This window comes from Accipiter gentilis, chromosome 32, assembly GCF_929443795.1.
Source record: "Accipiter gentilis chromosome 32, bAccGen1.1, whole genome shotgun sequence".
NCBI classification, from domain to species: domain Eukaryota; kingdom Metazoa; phylum Chordata; class Aves; order Accipitriformes; family Accipitridae; genus Astur; species Astur gentilis.
In genome coordinates this window covers 15576827-15593333 of record NC_064911.1, presented here as the reverse complement: position 1 = coordinate 15593333, position 16507 = coordinate 15576827, and the positions used below count along the sequence as shown (strand labels likewise).

The following is a 16507-nucleotide window of genomic DNA, read 5'->3' as shown; positions in this document are numbered from 1 at the left end:
TGGTCAAAATACAGTGAGTCCTTCCACAAGAGACTTCCACAAAATGAAACACTATACTTTTGCAGGAATTCAGAGCAGGAAATATTCACTAAAGCCTGAAGTTTCACAAAGTCTGAAGACAACAGTCATGATTTTAAAAAAAATATGAACCAAATTGTCATTTGGTTTACCTACATAGAACCTGTAAAATTTCAGAGTTAACCACACTCATAAATCAACTGTTACATTCAACTGGCTATTCACATAATTAGCCTAAATGTCTCCCTCACTTTTCACTTTGATTTGGGCTTCTCCCTATTAAAAATATTTGCTCTAAATAAATGAATTGCTATCAATAAATTTCAAAGAGACAATTGACCATTTACAGAGTAAAAGCAACATAATGACATTAGTCATCTGAGCCTGCTGATACTTCCATAAAAGGCACACCACTGCACTACATGGATTCAGGGCTATACCATTTGAATTTTTAACCAGTTATTTCATTTATTTAGGTGGCTTAGCAAACAATTTCACAGTGAAGTAAAAGCTTGGCCATCCTCTCAGATCCTGCTGAAGCAATGCAAGAACTACAAAGTTTAAATTCACTCCTTTTAGTCAACCATGCTATGAATTAGCAATACGATGAGCAATTTATGACAACAAACTTTAAAACATAAAATCTAATTCTCTATGCAACCAAAGAAAACTTGAACTATTTGAATTAAGCTATTCTTAAGGTAGAAAGAGGAGAAAAAAAATCTGAATCAACTGTTTAAACACCAGGTTTCCTGCTTCTGAAATATCCCTGACAGACTGATGTGATGGCTAACAGTAATAGTGCTGTAAACAACAGTTAAAAATAACCAGGCTACGACAATTTCTCTGTTAAGTCTCTGATGGGTTTTTAATATGACAAATCTTGAAAATACTCTGTATTGAATACACTGACTGAACCAAAGATTTCTACTTTGTTGTAACTTCACATATAGAACAGTGTTACAGGAGAGGACGCCGACAATTTCTGTAACACACCGTCTCAAACTCTCACATTTTTCTGCACCAATAAGAAAATTATTGCAAAGCGTATTTATACGTGTAAAGAAGTATTCATTTTCCTGCAGAGATGAAAGGAGATACTAACTGCATTAGTTTCAATTTAAGTGACCTGTGTAAATTTATCAGCGGACCATATAACTGACAACAGCGCAAAAAGCAACATCTACTGCAAAGACTGCCTGCAGACTGTATTGACTACAACTCATACCCCAGATGACCAGTTGAGAAAGAAAAGAAAATGGTACTGGGAAGCAGGAACACCTATGCAACACTGTTTCTGGCCTGACTACTACTAGCCTCTCCTCACTTTGGCCACCTAAAACTAGAAGAAAAACCCTAGATTAGAACTAAGTGGAGTTGAGTGAGGGGATGAGAAAACCTCATTTCAGGATCCCCAACAAACACGTACTGACTGATGGAGTATATGACTCTACACAGAGGAAACAGAGAAGGGAAGTGGACAGGCGCATATAAACAGGAACAAAAAATAAGACAGAAATAAGGAGAGAGCAGAAACAGAACAAACAAGGAACTGACAGGAGTCAATACAGAACAATGCAAAAGATTATCGACAGAGAAATACGAACCATATACTCCCTACATACCACAAAACATCAACTTCCACTTTTGAAGTTTTGAATTAAGCTTTGGTGGCCTAACTGTAAGTTTCCTTGATGTGACTAACTGCTATAAGATATGGTAGACAAGATATGCAGCATGCCTGTCTTTTCTACCATTCCAGGAGAATTTGTTAAGATAGGGAACTGTAATGTGAACCTTGCCTATTTTGTAATATTTTCTGACAAGTCTTTGCATGAACACCCACCCATAAGGGTGTCACAAAACCAGGTCATATTAAGAGGTTACACATAACATTGTGTTAATTGTATTTATTTTATCTATATAAGTTTATGTCAATATAACATATTAACACACTGAGGTTATCTATGATCATACGCGTACACCTGTAGATGCTTGAGTGTGTGCCATAGTTCAGGAACTGCTGTACCCAATTTCCTAGCAAAACAGAAAAGATACCTTAAAATAAAAACATCATCTGCCAACAACATACATACATACACACGTATGTGTATGTAACTATATATATGTGTAAATATACAGCCGTCATATAAGCCCTAGATAGAGGTTTTTTTCTCTCTTATTTTAAGATCTCAGCTTCGCCCCAGACTGCCTTTCTGGGGAGATATGCTTCAGATACTATATAATGCAGATATTTAAAAATGTTTTCATTCTGCACTGGCTTCAGCATTCTCTATAAAGAATACTAATGGGATACAAAAAAAGTCTGGTAGAAGGAAATCTGTGAGTTTCCCTCTTTCCACAAGCAAGGTCTATGTTGTAACTGTTGCAGCAAGAAGCCTTGGTAGTATAAGGTAATGTTTAAACAACTGACACTTGGATAAAGCTGTAGCAGCCCTGTCTGTGGAACTGCTTCAATGGCAAATCTCTATGAGGAAAATCTAGATATTTCAGACCCACTTTTTGCATAATCTTCGGCCAAGATTAGAAATAGAACAAGACCAAAAAGATAATGGAAACGCTGGAATATGAATACAATTGTTCATCCTAAGATGCACTGATGCATTCCTGCCAAAATCCTTGTACAGCTTCAAAGGACTTGAACAGTATCCAATAGCTTTACTTGATAAAAGCTTTAGAGTGTCCTCTTCCTTACAGAAAGCCTGGCACCAAATCAGGTGTTTTAACACCAGAGAGGGCAGGCTGAGAAACTACAGATAGCAGCAATAAAAGGGCAGCCACCAACACTGAACTTTTGCACAAATGATACTAATTTCTGCTTCATATTGCCAAATCACTTTCATGCTCTTTTGTGTGCTCTGAGCAGAGGACAGGATTGGAAACTGATTTTTCTAACAATTTAACATTAAATTAGAAGCTTTATGAATTACAATCACTCATAGGTCACTCAGCTATATAACAGCACAAACTGATTCTAAAGATCGTGCTTTACCTCTCTCTCAGAGGCTTTCAGTCATGACTTTGGTAGGTTAAGGAAAACCAAGTTTCCAGTCCTGACACCTTGGTTACTCAATGACATTGTCTGCAGTGGCAGGTTGTCAGTATTCAGGTCATCAGTCATAACATTTGTTTATTTTTGTTGGTCTGGTACCAGGCCAGAAAATTTCATATCCAAGTGATGAGATTAACGCAATTCCTGGCTGAAGCATGCATGGCTTTTTACATACAGCTGAGTATAAAAAGACCAATTTTGTGATTATGGAGCTAGAGCCCTCTTTCACAGAGCCTGTGATCACAAGCTATAGCAGGAACATGTTAAACAACTCTGTGGCTTTATAATATTAGGCTTACAGTATAAAAAATAAAGGGAAAGGGGTCCTTTACAGTTGGCCAGTCTTTCCACAGTTGACACTGCATGGCTGTCTGATGGAGAAGTTGCAAATTTCACTTTCATCAGGTACAGCTACAGAAAAAAAATAGGTATAAATCTGAATGAGACAAAACGAACGAAGCACACTTCCTGAAACTTTCAGGAATAAGCAGTATTTTGTTTTTCAAAGCCTTTCACCCAAAAGTCTGTATTCACAATTTCCGTTTTTAAAATACCTTATTTTTATTCTATATGACAAATATTCTTCCAAATGTAAGTTAAACACTTAAAGCAATCAGCATCTCTCTAAAGCCAGATCATTTCCACACTGATCTGCCCTACTGTACTCCATTAAGGTTGGTAGGATAAACTGCACTGATTTCATTTCCCTTTTAGGAAGCTATCCTCATAATCCTGCTTTAGAAGAAGAAAAAAAAAAAAATAGGGCTCAAAGGCAGCTTCGACTTAAAATAGTTACTAGCTCATTCTACTCTCTTTAAGAGGTCTGGATTATTTCACTTCTCTAAAACAAGATGCTGTCCAGCAGCTCAAGGTAGGGGCATCCTCCAAAAGCACTGTCCTTTTTTATTTTAACAGACCTCTCTGTTCTTACGGGACATACGGGTCTTGTGGATAACTTGGTAAAGCAGTAGCAAAAGAACTGCTTGAAACGTTCTTTACACTACACTAAAATTGCCCTGGTATTTGCACTGTGCTCAGTGCTATTCACATTCACAAGAACAGAGTGCAACAGATATCCATCCAATAGTTTGAGCGGTTGCAGATGCAAGCTGCAAGAATGCAAAAGTCTTTCTTTCATCTGATACGGTAGTTTTTTTGCTTAGATGCTGCAGCAAAGGACGAGATGTGGTATGAAGTTACTTCTTTAGCCAATCTCCCAATTTCTTTACTGTTAAGAAGTGGCCATGTCCATATGTTTTGTAGAGAGTAACAATATGGAGCATGCACAGCTCTTTATTTAGACACAAAAGAATTTCAATCTGAAACACAAGTCTTTTGGTCTAACTCCCTGGAGTCTTAGAGAAGCGTCATTTGCTGAGAACACAGAGAAAAAAAATCACAGTCATGCACCTTCCCTGATGCCTTGATTCTGAAATCATAGCACAAGTAGGCATACCCTCTGCTTAACAAAATAGCCCAATGACTTCTTCAGAATTCTCACAAGCATTAAACACAAATCACAGCTCTAAGCATTTGCATGACCTGGACACACGTGTATGCTTCGGATTTTCTCTGCTTTTAGAATAGAGGGAGTAGAGGGAAGAAGCTGAGAATCTTTGACATTTATTGTGCTGCTTAGGCACAAGCCTTATTCAGAAGGGTTATTTTGTTCTCTGTGTCATTCTTCCCCTACAGGATGGAAAACTGCTATACTTCTGGATAATTAAAAATGATTACTTTATTTTGAAACAGAATTCAAACGTATCTAAAAATTAGATATAAACATACTTCTAAAATGCTATGAATAAGCATATTTTAAGAATAATTTTGCCAAATAGGACTGTTTAGCTGAGCAATACTGTAACAGACCTGTTAAGTTAGACTATACACCATATGAAGACTCTGTGTTCCATCCAATTGCTGGAGAAATGTACAAATTAATTATTTAGATACCTCTGTAAGATGCCTGTTCCTTTCACTCCGCATCAGATTTAAAAAACAAAGATAATTTATCTTTTTTAAAACCCTTGTAATACAAAAGTAATTGATTCTTACCTTAATGAATATTTCACATCACCAGTTTTCCATTATAGTAAACCAAATTCAGTACTGTTTAAAGTTTGGGGTTTTTCTTGGCTAAAAAAGAGTGGAATCTTTTTAAAAACCATATTTACCTGAGAACGACAATCAAAAGAATCCCTAGTTACCAGATTTACATAATAACATAGTATTTTAGCAAACTTATCTACCAGGAAGGATTACTAGGCTCATTTCAGGATATACACAAGACCTTGGATACTCGAGGCCCCCTAATTCTCCATTACTGTGTAAACAGTTTAACCTGTGGGAGTTACTATTAATTCAACTATCTTATTAGGTATTTTGTTTAATTTTCAAGTTAATTAAAAATAAATTTCACACAAATTTGAACCCTTGTAAAAGAAAATGTATGTTCAACTCTCTGTACATACTTGCTCAAATACAAGATCTCTATTACTTTGAGAATTTGTCAGGTTTCCACACCCAACCATTCACTTTGATCAGAAGAGCAACCTTCTACATACTTGAAAAGTAAATTAACTGGACACAGACAAAATACTCTTCTAATGAGACACTGCCTTTATAATAAACAAATTTCCAAGTATGTGTACGAGTAAAGACATTCTTTATGTAGTTATACACGCTCAATTCAACTGAACTGATTCCAGAACAAACAGAAACTGCACATAAAGAAGAACAGGCATACATTCAAGCTACAAGTTCAAACACTGTTGTATTGACTACCTACTTATTTATGTCAAAGTATTCACTATGTACACCAAACCTGCGAATAATTGAACACCACTGTGAAAGAATCATAATAAGAATGCTTAAATTGTATACAGGGTAAGAATTTTTAATAATTTATTACAAAAAGCAAATTTCAAAATTCAAATGATTACTTTCAAATAAGAGCCAAAGAATTAAAGGAAATCTCATTACTAGAATTCAAAATTACATGTTCCCAATTTATAGAACTGTTCATAAAACTGCTTTTACCGAAATAAAAATGAACTTTCAAATGTGTTTTACATTTTCAGTGAGTTTTTAAATTACCAGTGTAAAAAACCCCTGTGTCTTTAGAGAAGACTATATAATAGAATAGACATAACCTAGGCTAGTCCGGGAGTCAGTAGGAAGACTTAACTTACTAGGAAATTATGTAATATTAGAACTTCTGATTAAGGTGCTACCGAATGCTATTTCCAGAAAAAAGTGAGAAGAAAAGAAATTCTTAAACACCAGAAGTGCAAAAGAATTAACAGAACAAACAAAAAAAAAAACAAAAAACAAACCAAACCCTACACCAAAAATTATAAACATAACTCCACCCAAATATCAAGCTTCATAAAAACTTTTTTAACAGGGAATGTAGGGCTCCAGTCTACTTCCCTTCTCTGCAGGGAGACAAAAATACATAGTTATAAGGGAAAAGAAATATTGAACATCCAAACCCATCCATTTTTTCTCCAGCATATAGTGTCACAACTGAAAACACCAAACAAACAACAGCAATCCCAGAAAAAGAGACGGGGTTTTGCTACTGTTGTTGAACTCTGAAAAACATCAAAAATCAAAACAAGTGAGCATTAGGCACAAAAACTCTTTTTAAACTTCAGGAAAAAATCTCTTTTTTTGGAGGGAAAAAATCTCTTTCTCCAGTGAAGTATTTCTAGGCATAAAATGCTCAACTATAGCACAAACTCTTGGTGTTTCCACAAGAGAAAATTATCACATAGGAAGTCTCATCTGACTGTTTCATAATCACTTTAAACCAGCAAAAATACAGTAATTCTGCAAAAAGAATTTGCTTCTCCTTTCCTCTGAACACTTGCTCCTCCCAACGCACCAGCACAAACACTTAGGGACCAAATGGTGAACTGAACATTATTAAAGCTGAACTTTGATTTATAAACCCTAAATAGTAGCTCAATCTGGATCAGCTCCCCAATTCACCTCAAAACCCCATGAAACCTTGTGCCATTATCAGATACAAAACACTGAGACAGACGTGGGCAGCCAGCGGTGGGAGGGAGAAGTGTTAGATCAAAATGTCACAGTGAGATCTCGCCAGATCTCAAAAGCAGACTCTCACTTTAGGCAAGACAGATAAGACTATTACAAGTTAGACTATCCCATTACAAAAGCAGTTCAGGGCATAAATCTTTGATTCCGTTTAGCAGATGGGACACAAAGGCACCTCACAGTTGCAACCAACTATGCAACCAATAGTTCTGGTTGCAACCAATATATCTGGTTGGTCATACTTTACTCAGTGTTTCAGACACTGAAGAAAAACAGGTAACATTTCTAGAAGTCTTATTTTCAAGGTTAAATGACAGAAAATCAGCATCCCTTTGAAATCCAAAGTACCTACATTCAAGCAAGCCAGGAACCTAAACCTTGGAGAAAGCTTGATTGTTCCCAACCTCCCTGAAAAACTGCCTGAGTCTTCATTTTCTTCTTCATTTGGAAGAACTGGGAAGAGTTCTTAGCCTTGACCACAGGACCAGATTAGTTGTGAATGAATTTCAGGGATTAGCAAACAAGAAGAATCACAGAAGAGAGAAAATAACCCAAAAAGCACAGCAAACTATGCAAAATACCTATATTGTGCTTGAAAAATATTAGTATTTTAATGAGATACATGAAAGTAATAAGAGTTTAATCCAGTGTCATGAAAGAATTAAAACAAACACCTAAAAAGAAGTTAATCCTCATAGATCTCTCCCGAAAAGTTACTCAGCAGAAAGTTTTACAATTACATTAATATATTCAGAAGTTACTCCTCTTTGACTATCTGTAACTTATTTCATAAAAATAACACAAACTATATGTAGTCAAATATATGCATAGCAATAACCTATTATAATTCAGTCTTGAGGTTTACACCTTAGTAAACTCATTTAATGCTTAAGCATTCTTTTTTTCATAGCTAGCAATGTACTTAACTGTTAAAGGACCCCTAGTTAAATACTACTTAATACCATTACAATACAACTTTACTGCTTTATTCCTGAAATAACCACCACAATACTTCCTGAATATTGTAAAAAATCCAGCAACTTTTTTGTAGAGTACCTGCCTACTGGATAGTCTTCTAGTAGCATTCTGTCATTCTGTACATACTATCAGTTAACCAACCAAGTTGCTCCTACTATATAACATGGGATCATCGCTACTCATGAACAAATTATCAAAAACAAAGTTTTTCCGATTGCCTGACAATTCTTATAGTTTAATAAACATTATTTACGATTACATAACATGTTTACATAATTCATAAATTCTACTATACACAGAAATAACTTACCCTGCAAGTTTAAGTATACCATACACTTGCTGGGAAAACAAAACAAACCACCCCCCCAAAAAATAACTGCAGTAAAAAAAAAAAAAAAAAGACTCAGAAAGCAGACAAAAGAAAGGTCTTAGCAAGTCTAAATGCATTGCCCCTAAGGATGTAGTTTTCATTTTCTGAACAGACTAAATAGCCTGTACCATAAATAGTTTCATTTAAAAATGAGTGCAGCTTACATAAGCACATGTTAGTCAACCATTTTTACTGATGGCAATACAATCAACAGTGGCAAAAAAAGGCATATAAACATGCTTAGTTCAGAAAGTAGCATTTAGGAACTAATTCAAAATATCAGCACCCTTTGCTATAAACTACTGCTAACAAAGCTTAAACTCAAATACTCTGCAAACAGACAAGTGGATACAGTAGATCAATGATTATGCTCAGGCAAATTTATTCAGAGTACCCTCAAAGCAGAAATTTGCCACTGTCATGAGCGCACAACTTTCACCGTAAAACGTGCCTGTACTTTCTGGAATCTGTGTTCTATCACATAACAACATAAGAACAAGACATACTAAAATGTTAATGTCATAACTACTTTCTTTCCTCCTGAACCAAAAACTATAAATCAAAGAGAAATACTTAAACCTTTTTCTCCCCCCTTCCCCCCCCCCCCCCACTTCTTCTAGCACTCTAAGTACTTATGAAACCCTTACCTTTCGGACCTTTCAGAAAACAAGACACATTAAAAGAATTCTTTAGACTTCCTTACAGAAAGATGGACTGAACAGTGATCTGTGATGTAGATTTTAACAGGAATCAAGGAGGGGACACACACACATGACAGAAAAGAACTGGGTTTCGTTTGGGTTTGTTTGGTTTTTTTTTAAATGACTTCACAGAAGAATAGAGTCAAACTTCTTTTGATCCTTTCCTGCCAGTTCCAACACCACTTCCCCTTCATCCAGTTAGAGATACCAAGTCAGTGATCAGCAATTCCCACCACGACTGCTTCAGTGAGCCCAAGTCTGGCAATAAAAAGTTTTTTTCCACCTCCCCCAACCACCAGAAGAGTAAGCAAAATCTTCTCTTTGAGAAGATATGGATTCCTCAAAAGGTGAGAGAAGTAGGAGTTCTTCCCTCATCTTCTCTGTTGTTTCTAGGAGGGGAATCCTCCATCAGACTGAAGACACCTGTCCACTAACACTGTGTTTTGACCTCACTAATGGATGTACATGAGAACAAATGGCACCAGGACTTCTGAAAATGAAAAGCCCAGAACTGAACTGTACAGGTAAGAACCAAACAACACAAGCCTCTGTGCCCTGATCACATCTTGGGTAACATACGCTCTTGGGAGACTTGCCATGTGTTTTTGTTACAACTTCTACAGAAAGTGGTCTCAGTTAGGGAAAAGCAGCTTTCAAGTGACTGGGTGTTGCTCCAGAAATAGAAGTACTGTTTGTCACAGTACCAGCAATGTCTGTGTTGTTGGTACTAGTGCCTTGCTGAGTAACAACAGGAAAGATCAGTGAAGATCCCTCAGTGTCTGCATTACTATAGGAAGATGTCATCCAGTTAATGGTACTAAAAACATCAAGACCTGCTGTACAGAGTCGCTGAGAGCAAGCTACTTTCTTGTCTTTGGAAAACTTTTTAAAGTTGTCCTCTACAGAAGCCACTAATCCATCTCCCTCTCACGGAGCCCTTCCTCCTAGATGAAGGAACTCTATTTCAACACTTCGGTGACTTTTTTTTTTTTTTTTTTTTAAATACAGTCGAAGATCATTTCTAAAGACAGATCAAAAAAGCTGATCTTACTTAGGTCTCTCTTAGGCCTAAGGCTACCTTCAGCCTCATTTACCTCAACTCCCAAATCTGAAAAAGGATTGGCAGGTAGAACATTTACTTGACTTGGATCTTTCTTTAAAGCAAAAGCAGCATTTACTGTACCTAGAGAAAGGGCTTCAAAAGCAGAGAGGCAGGTTTCATTTAAGAGGGTCTACGTTCTGCCATTTATAAACTTAATTCCTCTGCAACAGATATGGTAGAAACTGCTTTCCCCTTCCGTCCCCTCTTCCTTTAAACTGGATATTCCAAGAAAACAATAGTAAAAGAATGTGCGTGTTACCGGAAGTGCTAATAAGCTGAAACCAACACAGAAGGAAGCTGGATGCGATCAGGGACTTATCCCACTGTCACTACCCGCTACTGAAACCAGTACGCATCCAAGGCTAACCTCTTCAGTACAGAAGCAAGAGAAAGTACAAAACTGCATACATCATCCTGAATGATTATTCAAAAAGGTCAAGCTCACAGCACATGAGGCATTTTCAGACGAACAGCGAGATCTGCTTTGAAATACCTGTATAAAACACTGATACTCAGGAAGAAGTAACAGCAAGCAAACTTCTATAACCACATTTTTACAATGCAGTCCTAACACAGCAGGAAATGAAGCACAGACCCAGACTAAAATAACTGCTACTCCACGCTGTCCATTTGAATCTTACTAATGAGTTGCAAAACCCACGCTAATCTATGAAAGCACTGACAAAAACCCCTCTTTTTAAATATAAATTCATGCAAGCGTTCTGAGTTCAGTTACAACGCTTACTCGGCAATTCCAAGATTACTAAAGTCACATCTGTACACTACCAGGTCACCTAACAGCTAAAATTCAATTTGTACCAGGAAAGGAGATATAGTGGCATTTCAGTAGAATTACGCGGAAAATAATAAAAAGTTTTTACTACCTTCAAGTCAGCAATGGGAAGAAAGATGTTATTTGATGTAGAAATAGTTGCTAGGAGAAATTGATTCTATTAAAGTTTTTTGAGCAAATATGAAGCAACAGAGTTAAATTGTACCACATTAACACTTTGCCTTACCTGGCGTGTCATTTCTGATCTGACATTAGCAGGATTAGCGAGAACTACTATTCCATCAAGATAATCTTAAGAATTTGAGGAAAGGCAGGCAGATACATTTCAACAGCAATGCTCCACAAAAGGCTTACTACTTCTGCAAGCTGATCTTCAAGAACATGAAAGCCAAATTTTACATTCCTTTCATAGCTTGCACAACATCCAGGTAAAAACACAAAACAAAACAAAACCCCCAAACCAACAAAAAACAACCACCCCCTCTACTTGCTCTGAACTATTATTGATCCCATGCCCAAAGCCAAAAAAAAACCAAAGAAGAAAACAAATCCCTAACTCTTTCAAGTGCTGGGAATAAATGTCCACAGCTTGAGTTAAGCCAAAGTATACAAACTCCCCACGGAACAAAAAGAATTGTACTTGGGGATTTATACCAATGTGACAAATGACAAATGCCATGATGCTATGACATACATAGAAATAAAACAAGCCTTTCGCCAGCTATTTTCAGTAAGTTGTGACATTGTACACTAGTATGAATTGTTCAAACAGATGAGCGTTCAGGACAAATTACCTTAGAACATAACCAAGGAAGAGAAAAATGAAAGCTTAAAGCTGTAACAAGATTAAAACACTAGCACTGCTGTGGATCTTGTTATCAAATCTGCTAAGAAACTGTCAACACTAAATACATTTTAGAAAAGTATCTTTTTTTTTTTTTTTTTTACAACAGCCAAGACAAGTACTGATAGTTAGAATTTTTTTCTAAAAGTATCCCTAGATCAACCATGATTTCACAGAAATTGATCCACTTTTCAAATTAATATACACTTTAGTGGATATATAATTTCATTTGAAAGCAAGCATTTCATTAAAGCATACTGTGTGTGGAACATGATGGATTGAACATAATCTGCTGCAAGGTGTTTTTAAGAAAACATTCTTAATTACCCACCAGCAAGCCCATACGCAGGTAGGAGAACTTCTATACTTCAGCTGTAACAGTCAGGTTACTGAACACTACTATAGCAGAACAACCTTTATCTCTATTCTGTAGCTTTACTCTTTGCTTATGAAGCCATCCTGCTTTATACAAGCCTCTGAAAAGATCAAAAGAAGTAATTTTCCTTACAAAAGAGCTACGTTAGGACAAAACCTGGTAATACATTGAAGATGCTTTTAAAATACCACTACTTTAAATTCAGGCCCTGAATAAAATAAAGCCCAGCTGGAATGCAAGAACCAATGCTTCTTAAGAACACAAAGCTGTATATAACCTTAACAGAGATGACATTTTCCACTTTTATACTATAGTGCTATGCTGGCTATTATGAAACAGTACTTGAAGAGGGAAACATTCAACCTAGTAATCAACGGGGTGTAAGAATATTGAAATGTTAGTTCCACTCTGACATTAACTAAGATAGATCACAGTGTGATCTATCTACTACAATTAATCTTCAAATAGTTTAAAAGAAGAAGAAAACCCCCAAACATTAAGAACTCGCTGCCCATCCTGATCTGTATCGATAATTAGTAACATTGTAACTTTGTCTCACCTTCTTGTTACATACTGAATTTTGCCAGATGTATTCCAGCTTCTCATGTCAATAAAAAGGCTTCAGTGATGTTTTTTCTGGTAGTTGGGCCCATGAGTCTCCTGGATACTTGTACCACAGTGACAGCTTTTAAGCACTGACCGACACAGCACAGAAGTCACTGACCAACTATCCACCTCACACAGAATAAGAGGTACTCGGAATGGATACTCAGTACCCCAAAACCATCTACACTATCGGGTCAGACTTACACCGTTTGTCTGAAGCTGGAGAGACAAATTTGTGTAGTATTACTAGCATATTCACAATTTGAAAGCCTTTCAAAAGACAACTTTGACTGATACTTTAAGGTTTGGCAGAGTACAAGAACCTATCCTAGAACTGCTTTCAACCAACACCTTCAACATTTGCATACATGAGTCTAAACAAGTATTTCAAAACTCTCATCCTTCCATTTAGAAAGAATGTTTCACACATGGCGAATTGGCACCATGACATCACCAGACAAATCAATCAAAATTCAATCTCAACAAAACGATTCTTGGTCCTTCACGAGAACAAGACAGCTAATAGCCCTTCAGACAATATTTTAGTTTATTATGCCCATACAGAAGTAACAATCTACAGAAAATTTACATTACATGGGTAACAGAAGGATAGCTCCAACTTGCAAAAAAAGACAAATAATACCAGAAAAGTTTGGCAGGGATTTGAAAGTAATACCCTAATATCAGTTTACTGCACTAGGCAGCACCACCAATTTCCAGTTTAGCTTTTTCTGTTTGAGTAAAGACAGTAACAGGGACAGGAAAAAATATTGCAAAACCACAAGTCACAGATATTTCTACCTTGTAACTCGAAACACTTGCAGTCCAAAGTAGTCCAAAAGGTGCTTATGAAAAAGTCTCGAGGCTTTGTATCAACTCTCGCTTAGTTTTGCTATCCATTTGTCACCTGCCTTTCAAATGTACCATGTAATAACTCTTTCACTGCAAATATCTTTACTCACGTTCATGCATGCACACAGGTGCATACACACCAGGCACTGCACCTACTTCAGTTCACAGCAGTGGAAAGGAGAGCATCATACAGACACTCCTAGAGCAAAACGTGTCATACCGTAGTTGAGCTGGATGACTAAGCATACATGGTAGACTTGACATTATCCAGAATTTACTGGATTGTATCATTTACTCAACGTTTGGACCATCACTAGAATATCTTTGGTGTCAAAGAAGTAAATCAAAGGCTTCTGCTTGTATTGTTAGCGATTCTGCTAAACACTGCTGCTGTAGAAGTAATTTGAACTATCATCCCACTTGAAGATAAAGCTCTTTGAAAAATAACTCAATAAAACATCTTCCCAAGTTCCGTATTTATTATATACTGCAGTGCGCAAGGAAACATGTAACTCTGACCCTAACTGAGAACACTTTCACAGGTCATACTTTGAGGCTACTTAATGCTATCTAAAAATGCATAGAAAATGAATCACCACAGGTTTAAAGTCAGGAGAAAGCATCGACAGACCAGTGCAACCGAAAACTTAACTTTATTGAAGCACTACATAATTTTTGAGAGGGGACAGAAAGAGGCAAGCTGTTAGCGGATAACCTTAAGAATCATATTAATGTATTCTCTTGGACAAGTTCAAAGGAATCCTTTACCATTAGGATTACCGTTTACTCATCTGCAACTCAGTGGACAGACATCAGTACAAGTTTATCACCAAAGCTGGGTGGAAAAGAGGACTCGCTTTCACAACACCTATTCAACTTATCTTGTCTTCCTCAAGATGACGATTAATGGAAGGAAAAAGGAGGCTCAACGAGATCCAGAAAACAACAAGAAAGAATGGGCACAGATCTCATGGATCTCTTTACACTTATCTGCCATCACTTACAGTAAAGGTTATGACCCAAGCCAGCTAACAATACATCACAAAAGTATAGTTTCCTTATAAGCATTCATCACACTTATCCAACTCACTGCACCTACCTAAACCAAAAGATTTAAGGCAGACTTAAATGCTGATTTTATTATCCTTTACTAATGTGTGTAAAATTTAATATGCTAGCAATTTTATGGATGAACCAAGACAGTCTATATATACGTTAATACAGGTTGTTATGGCATTCCTCAGATTGCTGCTATAAACTGACACCATTCACAAGCCAGGACAAAGGGCAGGCTTCAACAAATGTTGTGAAATACTTTAAGAATCCTGTTCCTCTCTCACTACTAAGAGGAAATGAATTTAACATTTCTTCTTTTTACATGAAATATGTTAACTGAAAATATACTTGAAAAGGAGCAGAAGAAAGTATTGCTCTTCTCACAGATCTAGAAAACAAAATGAAAGCTATCAGAAGAGACACTGACCTTTGACCATGCAGGCTTTACCTGTAAGTTTTAAGAGTTCTTTTATACTAAGCCCTCCCAAAACAGAACTGGTCAAGTGGACCTGTTACAGAACATAAGCCTATAAACAACTACTACTCAATTTTGTAACAGTGAACACCAGCACTAAAAATAACAGACGCCTATCAATACATCAGACGGATGGGTTGGCCTATCCACTCGCAATATTTATTTAGAACAGAAGAGGGGAAAAGGAAAGCTACTGCACAATGCCAAGCTGAAAAATCTTGAAACGTGGTTATTATAAAAGCAATTATAAAAGCATTACAAATAGCTATCTTTTTAGCAGATTTCTTTATTTAGCTAATATTTACTGTGTTCATCAGCCATAAACCTATTAATAGACTACCAATAGCATCTTTACAAGTTAGATACCACCGAAACCTTCAAAGACAGTTTTATGCATATTTACCTGAACACAGTATCCTGCTTTAAGTTTCTCCACTACCTTCCAGCGTGGCATACCTGGGCCATTCTGGGGTTTTGGTGACAGGGATTCTCTACCATAAACTCCAGAGTATTGTTACTCTCAAGCCATCTCTGCAACCGCCTTTCCCTTCCTTGTTTTCTCCTTGCTAAAGCAAGGGAAAGAACAGCCAATATCACGTTACAAAGTCATGTTTGAACAAGGGGAACACACACCAACTGCACAGTAAAAACGCTAACATTGGAACAGTATCAAGCCATAAATAAGAGCAGCATCCTTCCACCATATCCACCCATATTAAAAGGCAAACCAAAAGAAAACCAAAGCTATTCTTCCCAACAGCCAATACAAACACCGGATAAGATCTCACATCTGACCTGAAGACAAGATTCTGGACAGAGCGCAACTAAGGCCTTCCTACCTTTGGGGGCCTACTGTCTCCAGAGCCAAGCCACAACAGCAGCATCATCATACTGCAGTCAACATGTCGAAGAGGCAGTGGCAGCTCTCTTACCTGTGAATTTCTGTCTTTTTTTAATTATTATTATTATTTATTAGTTTTTGCTTTTACAACACAGCAAGAGCAGCACCTGTGGCCCAGCAGACACCACAGCCGCCCTCTTCAGCGGACACCCTCTCAGGATCCCCGGGCGGCCAACCTCCCACCCTCTCCGAAAGGCTCCCAAAAAAACCCAAAGACCAAAGTTTCCTCCGCTCGGTGCGTGGGAGTGCGGCAGCAAAACAGGAGCCAGGATCAACACCAGCACCCTCCCAGCACCA

General features: G+C 37.1%; 1 protein-coding gene across 1 annotated transcript in view; it reads right to left on the bottom strand.

Moving 5' to 3' along the window:
- TAB3 (TGF-beta activated kinase 1 (MAP3K7) binding protein 3) overlaps positions 1 to 16507 on the bottom strand; it is a 48164-nt gene that overhangs the window by 31255 nt on the left and 402 nt on the right. The gene's annotated exons all lie outside the window — the stretch shown is intronic.